Source organism: Opisthocomus hoazin, chromosome 7 (genome assembly GCF_030867145.1).
Source record: "Opisthocomus hoazin isolate bOpiHoa1 chromosome 7, bOpiHoa1.hap1, whole genome shotgun sequence".
Classification (NCBI taxonomy): domain Eukaryota; kingdom Metazoa; phylum Chordata; class Aves; order Opisthocomiformes; family Opisthocomidae; genus Opisthocomus; species Opisthocomus hoazin.
Genome location: NC_134420.1, coordinates 31,321,155 through 31,333,452, shown reverse-complemented (window position 1 = coordinate 31,333,452; position 12,298 = coordinate 31,321,155). Strand labels below are relative to the sequence as shown.

General features: G+C 39.0%; 1 protein-coding gene across 1 annotated transcript in view; it reads right to left on the bottom strand.

The window, feature by feature from the left end:
* The window catches only part of LOC104326216 (carbohydrate sulfotransferase 8), a 33,349-nt gene extending 24,938 nt beyond the window's left edge, over positions 1-8,411 (bottom strand). Inside the window, exon 1 of the mRNA XM_075427520.1 lies at positions 8,378-8,411. The gene's annotated coding sequence lies outside the window, so the exon portion shown is untranslated. The remainder of the gene's footprint in view (positions 1-8,377) is intronic.
* Between the last annotated feature and the right edge of the window lie 3,887 nt (positions 8,412-12,298).

Sequence of the window (12,298 nt, the reverse complement as noted above, 5' to 3'; positions counted from 1 at the left end):
GCCCATTCCCCACAAGCACTGAAAGAATTTGTGTGCTAGGATCTGGGTATCTAACAATCATGGTAACAACGAAGCTGCAGTTGTTCAAAGGCCTATTTGATCAAAGTGATCAGTTTCCATTCACCAAAAAAAAAGTCAAATCCTTCTCCAAAGCCCTGACAGTACCACAGCTGTTCAAAGATAATTCACTATAACCTTATTTTCAAAGTGGGCAAAATGCTTGCATTCCCCAGATTCCCACTCAAACACTTTAAGTGTTCTGGCTGGCTTGAAAAGAAAAAATGATGCATTCTTTCTTCTCATTTGAACTATTTACTATAATCATAGAGGCGTCCATTTCTTATTTTCTGCCTTATTGATCTTCATAACAATCTGATGGGTTGGTTAACTCAGTGATGCACTCTCTTAGGGTAATATCCCTATACCCAAAGTTCTGCCTTTCCCTGTGTAGACATGCTAAAGGAATTGGCATATGCACTTGACCAATTAGGGACATTTCGCCTTACACGGAATTTGAATTTAGTCTTCTTGAATAGAGGCTAAATTATATGAATATGTTAACGAAAAGAAACAAAAGGTGTTTTTCTTTACAGCTCCAAGAGAGAGGAAGAACAGGGTAGGTCTGAGGATCTCAGAGCATTTTATATCTTCAAGTACTAACAGATGGACTAAAGACTCCAGCCTTGGCAGGTATAGGTAAAACTCTGCTACCTAGTGTTTCCTTTCTCTGCAAGAATTAACCTTCTGGATATAGGAATAATTGCAATCTCTTTGGCCTGTTTTCTCCTTTGCTGTGTGCCGACAAAGACAAAAACCACATCAGCAATCAATGGATACAGCTGCATGTCACCGATTTTCAAAAGAACACTGTGAAATGTTTTTTTTGCTTACCTATACATAAATTGTATTTATTAATTAGTGTGTAGATGTATAAGCATATTGTTTAAGGCTGGATATAAAAAACTTACTAAAATTATATCCTGAACAAAATCTTCCCCAAACTTCAGAAATTAATGTCTAAATTTTTTTCTGCCTTTATGCGTATTTATATCATGATCATATATGCAGCTATGACTCTGCTTTACTTGTGCTTCTTAACATATACTTTCCAACATCCATTTTATAAACTCTTCCTAGTTAAATAATAATCTACTATGTTTAAGGTTCATCTAGGATATTCTTAACACCATTGTTATAGAGGAAAGTTTTTGGGTTTAAGTATGAACCCAAAACCTCATTCTTGAAAGAAGTCATACATTTTAGGGTAGTCAGCAAACAGGTAGAGCAAGAAACGATGCCAAGCATATAGCAGGAAGTATCAGATAAGCTTACTCTTATGCTAGGATTTATTTCAGAGAAAAGACCAAGAATGATAAGTTTCAAGATGTTCTTGATTAAATCCTTACAGGCTAAGCAAACTTGATCAAATCCATGTTTTGCTCATTTTTCTGTGAAGAGAAGAACTGTAAGCCTCCACATGGAGTCATTCAACAAAACCTTTGGTTTATATTCTAACATTGTTTTAAGGATTATGAATTTTTCATGTTTACTTGCAATTAGGGAGAAATAACTTTGTTCCTGTACCTTTTCTGTTAGTTTTTAACAATGTATACATGTTTATGTGTACATATGTGTACTCTAATTCTTTTTTCAACAGTTCAGTTATAGTTAGACATTTCTAAATGAAAAATTGTACCTATCCTTTATTTGTTGACTTTCACAGGGACATGGCACAAGGAACACCCTGCTGATTAAAGAATTACTTTCTACAGAGAAATTTCAAGACATTTTCACTGTCTTTATTGTCTAAATTCTGAAATTGAGTAGTCAATAATTTTAAGTTGAAAAAATAAGCTAAATAAAACATATAAAATCCAAGATACAATTATCTCGGGGAACTAGCAACACAATACCAAAGTGTTTCTCTACAGGTTTTCAGCTCAAATAGCACTCTGGCAATTAATTAATCACCTGTATTATTTTCATAGGCAACAGTCTTCTGACTGCTGACTCCTGATTTAGGTCAGAGCACACAGATTACTTATTAAATTCCAGCATCATCCATCAAGGTATGCAGAAATCCTTTATTAAAGTTTGTCAGAGTAGTCTTGCAATAATTTAATACTTTGCCTTTGTTCAAAATGTAATATTTTCTGTGGCTTGCTTAGCTGAAAAGTAAGACATGTTTTACAGTCATGTATTTCTCTCTGTGGATTCCTTTACCATGTTTCTCAGGATTATTCATTGAATAAACACATGTGAAAGATCACACACTTGTCTATTATTCTCATACAGGGTTGGTCATCTCTGGCACAAATAGTTTCATGTTCCTTCCACAGATCTTTCTGGTGTACCTGAAATACAGTCACATCCACACGGAGCTCTACTCAGTTTCCCTTGATAACAAGTTCCAGACTGCATGCCCAGAAGAAATCACTGTTCTGCTGAACTGTCCATATTATTCAGTAATAGCCAGACATTTCTGCTGAAAGGATGATAAAGCAATAGAGTAAATTTCAGAGTTCGTCAATCTAAGAAGCAGTTTTTTCCTCAGTGATTTTTTTCTGGATGAGTTCACTCTGTGGGCCATCATTCTGGAAACATTTTGTACACTGAGTCTAATAACTGGAAATTTCATTATACTTTCTCTGGAATAGTATAAGGCCAATTCTTGCTCTGCAATGGCACCTCTGATATTGGGGACACTTTCTCAAATGTAGATCTAGGGTCGCAAAAAGGCATTTTCTTAGCTGTCACAAAATAGCCATTAGAGTATGGTTAGATTGACATTGCATACAACATGTAAATTTCATGGCAAAGGACATTCGAAGACATGGCATGCTAACTGAAATCCTCATTAATGCACATAATACATTACTTCTAGTCATGTAAAATCCTAGATGTAACACTATAATAGGAACAACCTTCACACAAAGAAAGAAAATCCAATTAAGAACAGTAAATGTGCTTAAGCTTGTGTATGTGAGGGCATGCGAACAAGCAGCAGATAAGCGCATCAATATTAGCACAAATGTTCTCTCTGTTGTTCAGATAAATTAATAATACGGATGTTCATTTGTATCATCGTGCCATTATCCATAGGACAAGGAAGGAGGCAGGAAATGACTATTGAAGTAATGTTCAGTTCTCCAAAACATCATACTCCAAGTAGTTCTCACTAATTACGAAAATAGCCTTATTTAATAATCACTGCATCTCAGTATATTTGCTGGATGTTAGTTATGCTTTTTTCTAGACCCAATTTCCTCAGTCTAGATGGACCACGGGAGCCACATTCAGTTGCAGAACTGTTCTATGTTTGGCAACTGTGTCACAAACAAACCAGGACTGAGAGGAGGGTCTAGTGTTACATGATTAGGCTATACATGTATTATAATAATGACAACCTGATATGATCATAGTCCTGGACTGCGATGTTTGGGGCAACTAGCTGTTATCCTTGTTGAGGCTGAAAATTGAGAAAAGTTCTGAGAAAAAGAATCTTAAGTTCCTTGCCAAACAAAAATTAAGACAGGATTTGCTGAGATTCTCGGATGTTTTGTTCAGTTTCATACTCAGCACTTCAGGAAAGACATTGTCAAACCAAAGAGGACTCGGGAGATAGATGGAAATGATTAGACATCCAAAGACTATGACCTTTGATAAAGAAATGTAAAAGCTGAGGTCATTAGGCTTAAACAATAGAAGACTGAAGTGAAACATAACAGTCCTCAAATATATAAAAGGTACTTTTGAAAGAAAAATAATCTATTGTCTTTGGAAAGAATGAGAAATAATGTGTCTATACTACAGCAAGGAACTTCAGTTAGATATTAGAAATAAACTTATAGGTAAACCTGAGCAAGAAACTGTCCAAGGAGGCTGCAGATTCTCTGCCTACTGGGGCTGGGGGTTTGGTGGCTGATCTGCAGGTCTTCCTGCCCTGCTTTTCTGACTCTCATGGTTTTCTTGGCTCCTCCTCCACTAGGACCAGAGTTAATTACACCCAATGCACTGCATCAGACAGTCAGCTCTGGTTTTCACTTTTCTGAGGGATAAAGGGGGCTCTTTTTGCAGAGCGTGCTGTTCTCAGCCCGAGCCTAGACAGCCATGTAGCTGCAGTATAGCAGCAGCAGCGCAGCTGCCTCTGGAGAACTGTCATTACCTCCCCACACAAAGCATATTTGTTCTGCCCTGGTAACCTACAACAGGGACCAAAATTCTCTTCTGTTGTGGAAAGCCTGTGCACACCCACATACATACACCAGGGTTGTTGCTTTTTCATGCTTGATGGTGAATACTGCACAATGTGCACATCAGTGGCTAGGGACAGACAAGAACAATGACTTTCATCCTTGATGCAAACAAATGCTAGAAGAATGCTTCCACACCCATTAAGCTCTCAGAAAAATAAAGCTTTACTTTTTTCCAGCTTTAAAGCATTTCTCAATTAAGTCAGGGGTCATAATTATGTCAATGATCACCTGTCAGCACGCTAAGATGATTATCTTGTCACATACCTTTATGGATGTGAATATACCACCAGGTGTGTATTAGGCAATAGTTGAAGAAAATACAATCAACTGGCAGAAGATTTGGGACATGCAAGATATGAATGTCTCAGAAAAAAGGATAAATATTCTATAACTGCCTTGCACCCTCCCCTTCAGACTCCACAGAAAGCTTAATCTGAGTTCACTGTAGTAAAGTTACAATAATGAATAATTTGATTTATCTTGTTGCTAAGAAATCAGACCACTCTGAAATTTCCGGGCCTCCAGTGGAAAGGGAGGAGAGTTGTAACAGGAAGGTATGGATGCAGTTCAATTCTTGAAGTTCAATCGGGTGTGGCTCAACTGCAATAATTAAAATATTGCTGGCACCAGTCAGTATAGTAATTTTAGAAAGCTTCTGACAGTGCTCTATTAGCTGTGACAAAAATGTAGTAATCAAAAATGTGATTTTCAGAAGGCAGTGTAATCTTTTATTACCTCATTTTACTTATTTATTATGAATACAGTGTAGGTGAACAGTGCTTGGCTCCCAGTCTTCAGACCATAGTTCTTTATCTACCCATAAAATTGGTTAATTTTTTTCAAAAACAAGCTTCCTCATTGCCTCAACTAGATCCACATTTGTCTTTGTCTAAACAGAGACCAAAGTCTCCTGATAGTCTGTATACTTTACTTGGAATATTGCATTCTCTGTTCAAATGCTACCGTTCTGCTGATAGGTAATAAGTTAAAGACTACAAAATCACACAAACAAAGGAAAAATTAAGAGTTGGTCAGAAGGGTCCTCTGGAAGTCACCTGGTCCAACTCCCCACTAGAAGTGGGACAATCACCAAAACCAGATCAGGTCACCCACAGCTTTGTCAAAAGCCTTGAAAAACTGAAGCACAGCGAGTTTGAAGGTACCATGGGAGGGTACTACTACAGCTTGTACAGTGTTTGCATTCATTCACTGGAACGTTTCACCGAGACCTATCAACGGTAAGAAGACAAAAGCCCTTCGATACTCATCTGAACATATGTATTTCTACCCTCTAATCTTCATAATACAACATCAGAGCGCTTGAAGACAGCTGAGGAAAATAATCTCTTTGTTTATCTTTTGTGATACAGAATGACTGTTTGCATTATCTGTGTTTATCATAACTTTGCCAAAATCTCAGAGCAAAATGGATCATTCAATACAGATTTGACATGAACAACAAGGTGTATTAAGATGAGCAATATTAAACAATAACTGTCTTTCTCTCTGTTTCGTAATAAAATTTCCATTTAAACAAATGTTCAAAATCACGAGTTAAAGCCTCATAAAGGGTCACAGATGATGTTCCTCTGCTAGTAGAAGTGTCAGCTGTGAAGATATGGTAGGGCGGCTGGAAGTGAAATCAAAGATAGGGCTGTTGTCTAGAGCGTTTGGAAACTACTAACGGGAAGTTTTCCCGGACACTCATAATAAGTTATCCCACTGAGAAGGGATCAGCGCACACTCCCTAGATTCAGACAAGTTCAGGAAGCGATTGTGCCTAATGAAGTCTTTCCAATAACCCTTATACACAAGGAAAGTAGTGCACCCATACCACCTCTGGTAACAGTCACCCAGGCCTTTGCTCCTGACCATCTCCACCTGTCCCCATAGGAGAGAACAGGTTTTTTTTCTACAGACACCTCTTCAGAAAGACCACGCTGGCATTAAGGAAAGCACAGGGACCTTATGTCCATTTCAGAGGCAGGGGCATATCTGCATATCTGACTCTCCGGGGACCATTTCCATAGCTTCTTGGTGTACAGCTGAGAACAAACTGATGGGTTAAATCAAGTTGTATTTACATTGTGCAGTGCCAGCACTTATGGTCAGCTGTGTTGACTGGTTTTCATACAGTGTGTCTTGATTCCTTTCCTCTGATTTTTTTTTAATTTTTACTTACTCTAAAGTGTTTGTCAGTAACACGTAGAAAGGGGTTGGGACATTGCTCAAATGAGCAGAAGTGTCCTGCTCTACATGAGCTGTATTAATCTACTAGACTGAAACACATCACTGAATCCTGTGCACGACAGTTTTAACTGTTCTAATCTTTAATGCCACTTTTGCTACTCAGGACTGTTTGAGGAACATCCTAAGGAAGAGCCATCTGTGGAAAGTTTCAAAGAATAACAACTGAATTAAGATGACCAGGGCAGGGAGTACTTTTCTTTTTCGAGACAGAGATGGGGCTACTGCCTGCATAACTGTCTTGCATATGTCCAAATAAGCTTTGCAAAAAACCTAAAATCTCTAGTGATTTTATTTTCTTCAGCTTTTTAAAGATAAACCTTTCCTTCCATAGGGAAGCTGATTAAGCATGGCTTTCATCTGCTGTTGCTTTGATGCAAAAAATCAAGTCCTTTTCTGAAGTAGTAAGTGGCACCCTCTTCAGCTTAAGCAGTTCATAACCACTGATTTTTTTTTAAATCTGGGTGGCTATACTGCAGAAGCAACTTTTGAAGAAGCTTTGTTTCTTTTGTCTTTTTTTGAAGATCAGCTATTGGTCCTCTTAGGATATGACAGAGCTACACGAGCTTAGGTCTGAGCCAGCATGATCATTCGAAGGCTTGTGGAGGCAGCACCTTTAGCATTAAATGTTTGCATGCTTTCATTCTGTGTCTCAGATACTTGACTTGTTTGCTCCAAATGTCTTCTTTTGCTGGCAGGCAGAGCACCATAGCTGTGTGCTGCTTCTCTCATTTTGACTCACTATCACCTCCCTTTTCTTCCACAAGAGCAGAGACTTGTGTTCAAAAACTGCTGTTTCTTTCTTCCTGCACCCTATTTTTCCTTACATTTTTGTAAAAGTAACAACATACTATAAGAAGGTAAACAAATAGCCCTCTAGACACATTTCCCAGTTACACTGAGCGTTCCAAGGATGGGCTTCCAAAACTCTGTTCCCCCACCTAAAGTAACACTTGGGCATTCATTAAAATTCCATAATTTCTACTCTGATGCTCACAACAAAATCATTAGGACTGGAAAACAAGGCTGCATCTATGCTGCTAAGAAGTGTTCTGAACTCAGAATGCCTGCTGTGGTCTGGTGTATACAGCTCAATATGAGTTTCACCAGTCCTTGTAGCTGCCAGCATCAAGTACTGATGTAAAGGACTTCACGGCCCCTGCAAGAAGAGATCCCATTTTGCCCGTTTGCCCATTTTGCCTCATTTTTCTCCTTGACATCACTACTGCAAGCATGTACGGATATCTGGAAATTCCTACTACCATATGTACTCTTGGTAAAGGTGCCTTAGAATGTCTTTGTCATGAGAAGTACTCCTAGTTTTACTGCCAGAAATCTTAGGAAAATTGAAGAATTAGTACCAGAGATACTCCTAAAGGAGAAAAACCAGATGTTTTTTTTGGCTTCAAGACTAGAATGTGAAAGTTGGGATGCCAAAGAGCAAGATAATACGCTAACAACTGTATCTGATGTTAAGTACTATCTCTATATTATCCTAATTTGAAGCAATATAGCTAATAGAAACAAACTGATGTGGAGGATCTGAGCAACCATCAGCTATTTAAGTGCCTAAATACTTGGGAAGCTCTGAGACAATAATTCTAAGTCAGGATAAACATTGCTAATTTTAATCCCTGCAGACACCTAAATTTCCAATCAGAAAAAAATGACTGGAAGTCTGACTGAGATTTCAGACTCTGTTTGCAAGGATTTGGCTGAATAATGATTTGGGAAGGCAGATGAAAAATCCAGAAAACAATGAGATGAGAAAGTCCGCCCTAAACATAGCCCCCCAAACCATTAGGAAAATTCTGAAGTAGCAAAACACTGGAAGTGCCAACTGGAAAGATGTTCACTGTGAAAAGGAAAGTTACCTGAGAGTCTTCCTGTACTCAGGAATGCAAGACTGATGCCTTTACTCATAGAACTAGGCAATCTTCACATAAGGATCTTCTGCCGGTTTTTCTTCCTCCTACATGACTCTGGCCTCTGCCTGGAGCAAAAAAGGGAGAATTTCAGGCATCTTGCTTTTCTGCACTTGATAGATCTTCAGAAGCTGTAGTTTCTAGGTTTCTCCTGGTCCAGCTATTGCATAAAATTTGAAATTATGTGTAACTCAGAAAATTGATACATCATTTTAAAAAGTTTTGTCCTGTAGATAAATCATTTGAACCAGTAGACAAAGATGGGTCAGGACAGACTAATGGGACAGTGACTACTGCATGCTTTTCCAGTCTAAACACAACCACCAGGCACAGGTTTGACCTGGCTTACTTAGCAACAGGGAGTCAAATTTAATACACCACTCACCTGCTTCTTTGTTTGTCATAGCATGGCTTTGCACCAATGATCAGACACTAAAACCATCACCCTTCCTTGAGGTGATTCATTTCTCAGATGAAGACTGCGTGCACGGAGCAGCTCCTACCTGGGGAGCAGTGATGGCGGCTGCCCCTGCAAGGCTGGGTGGAAGGGGATCCCCAGGGTGGCAGGGCCTGTCCTGCCACCCCCAGCCAGAGGCGGCAGCTGGGTCCAACTGGGAGGGCGCAGGCTCATGGTGCTGAGGTGGGACAGGCCAGAAAGCAACCCCCAGGGCTGGGGTCAGCTCCATGCATGGCCAGGCAGGGCCATGCAGACAGGCCGTGCCAGGCCATGAGCCCACAGCTGGCGGCCCAGAGCAGGGTGCTCCACAAGCACAGCCCAGCTGAAGACCAGCACCCCACCAGGCCAGGCTGAGCCCGGGCCCGTCGGTGTGGGGAGGCCCCAGGTGAGGCCGGTCAGGGCTGTCAGGGCCTGGCAGCGCCCTCGGGCCTGGCGCTTCCACTCCCAGGCGAACCCTTCACCGGACATCAGTGCTTGCAGCAGGCTGTGGGACTGAGCTATCGGCCGCCTGATGGTCTTGCAACCTAAAAAACGTCAGCATTAAGGTTCTTCTCTTTCTGCTTATTATACTCCTGTATTTCTTTTATGCAATGCTTGTTTTGCATTATTTTAATCTATTCGCTGCATTTCATGAAAAACATTTTCAGTGGAGCTTCTTAACCTTGATCCTTTTGCTCAGGCTGGTTGGTCCTCCAGGTCAGCAGGATCCTGCTCACCTCTGGAAGCCACAGCTTCCTTAAATCTATGGCTGAAAATAACCTATGGACTGTTTTCTCCACAGGTCCTCATACCTGTGTTGGAGACGAACCACTCCTCTAAACCACTGAACTCTGGCTAATGCAGACTCTCTGGGGCAACAACAGTCTTCACAACCTCCTCGCTGAAGCTCCCCAGCTTCCTTGCAGTGCTGCAGTCACCATTGCGTGGATGAGGCTTAGGTGGATTTAGTTTCCCATGAAATGCCCGTGAGCCTTTGTTCTATTGTGCGCATGGAGTTAATAATTTCTGAACAGCAAACTTCTCAAAAAAATTTCATATCTGCTGTTGTAGCTTTAATCTCATTTGCTGGAGAAAGGAAGATAAACAGTGAATGGAAATAATCACACTGCTGTGCAATAACTGCGTATTTTCTTTTCATTCAGCTTCTAAAAGACCTTCAGTTAATCCTCTGAAATGTTCAGTTCACAATTCAAGTTTTAAATCTCTTTTTTTTGTTCCTTGTCTTGTTTGTTCAGTGCCTCACTCCCACTATTCTACTGGAAAAGAGGAGAGTGTGAGTAACGAAGCCAGAAATAACACATGCACCAAGCTGCTACAATCAAACCACCAGTTCACAGATAATCTAATTAGACTAACACAGTCTAATTTTAAACTCTGTTTTTCTTAAATTATTTTCTGTATAAATCATTGCACCCTCTAATCTATCACACTGAGATCTCTGAATCAAAAACTTCTAAGCAAGATATACATTTAACACAGAGTAAAAAGACTGTAGGAGGAAAAAAGGAGCTTAGGACAGAATGAAGTATTGACAGAAACCCTGTATATCTTGCACTGCCTCACATCAACAGCTGATCTGGGTCGATCATGCCAGTTTCAGAAAGGGAAATTATCTTTACAACTCTGTCTTCCATAAGAAAAAAAGATTACACAAGGCATTTTCAAATGTTATTTCATGACTCTCCAAAACTGCTCCTAGGATTTGCTCTCCTACAATGTTTGGCTGACTCCTGCTCCTCAAAGATGTCAAATTTTAACAGCCTGTTCTGTATTTTAACTCGGAAACTCCTACTTCTCTTTTTTTCCCCTTCCCTTTTTGGGTAAGAATTCAAATATTCACTATTCCTTTTATGTGCCTGATCATGTTCAATAATGGTATTTCAGGAACCTGATGAAAATTTAGAAAAGCTTCCAATCTTTTCCACCTTGTTTGCCACTGTCTCCAGTCTGCTTTCTTTCTAGAACATTTTCAGTTTCATTTTTACCTTGTGCAAGTTACAGATCACAATATTCACATTTTTAATACTGCCCATTATATTGTAAGGAAGTCCAGTTCTCAGTTTTTTATTGAAAACTTCCTAGTTTCAAAGATTTTTAGCTATGCCAATTAAGAGTCAAATCTCTAGTCTATGCCAATGAAAGCTCAAATCTCTAGTCTTTTAAAATGTCTGTACTTTTTTCCATAAGAATATTGGATTGTGGATACTCTATATTCAATAGAAAATGGGTACAGTCATATCCTTTCGCAAAATATTTGAATTTAACAGTAGTCAAATTAGGTACTATTTAAAAGCAGTTATCACATTTAGTATGACATCACAAACATATCAGATATTATTTATAGGTTTTTTTAAATGAGATTACATATTTAATACTTGAACAGTACTATGTCTGTGAATTGAGGAAATAAGCCAGACTGGTACAGAATTTCTTTCAAGTATATACAAGAAAATCTAGGCCATTTTCAACTGCAGATCTTAAGTTTCTGCAATTACCACGACAAACTTTTCTTCAGTATTTCTGAATATGTTTTTTTTTTTACGTTTCACATTCTTTGATATAATTCTGCATCTACATTCACTTCAGGCTAACTCTATACAATTTCAGCCATTTTTATATTGCATTAGTCCCTGGAGCTAAAGCTAAGCAAGATTTTACACCTTCATTTTCCATAATTACTACAGAATTAAGCCATTTAATAGGCTTTTCTTTGCTGTTCGATTTATCAAATTTCTCTCTATGTTTTTGCTGGAGCACTAAAGAAACATTTGTAGATTATTTTTTTTTTGGCAGTACAACTGCATCTTACATTACAGCAATTTTCTTCTCACACTTTAAAAATACTTCTAAATTGATCGTCATGTCTGTGAGTACATGTCTACCTAATGTGCACGTCCTCCTGCCAAGCCCTGGCACATTTACAAGCATAGAATAAATATTTTCTTCTATAAACTAATTGTAAGCTATTTATTTCCAAGATTTTATTTTATCTTTATATCTTAATTACTTATGGCTGGGAAATTATTGGTGTGCGGTACATTCTGAATCATATTCAACAACAATACATTCTTCTCATTTTTTTCTTACTGCTCATGAACTCAACATCTCACTGCCTGATAAATGCATGTTAAGATTTCAGTCAACAAGTAGATGTTCCAGTCTCTTGACACAGCTCTCCCTTTAATGTCTTTGGAATAATTCTTTTGTGTTGTGGAAAACACATTTACTTAGTTTCTCAGTAAGCATTTTCAGTCCTTGTCTTTGGGCTTTTGTGAAATACTTCAGCACCTGACAACCTGACAGGTGTACTGTCTCTTTACAAATGCCGGGAGCTGCTTCAACCTCTGTTATTTGCTTGTGCAGCCCTACGTACTGCTCCCTGTTAGCACATGCTGACTGCCTTCTGCAGACTC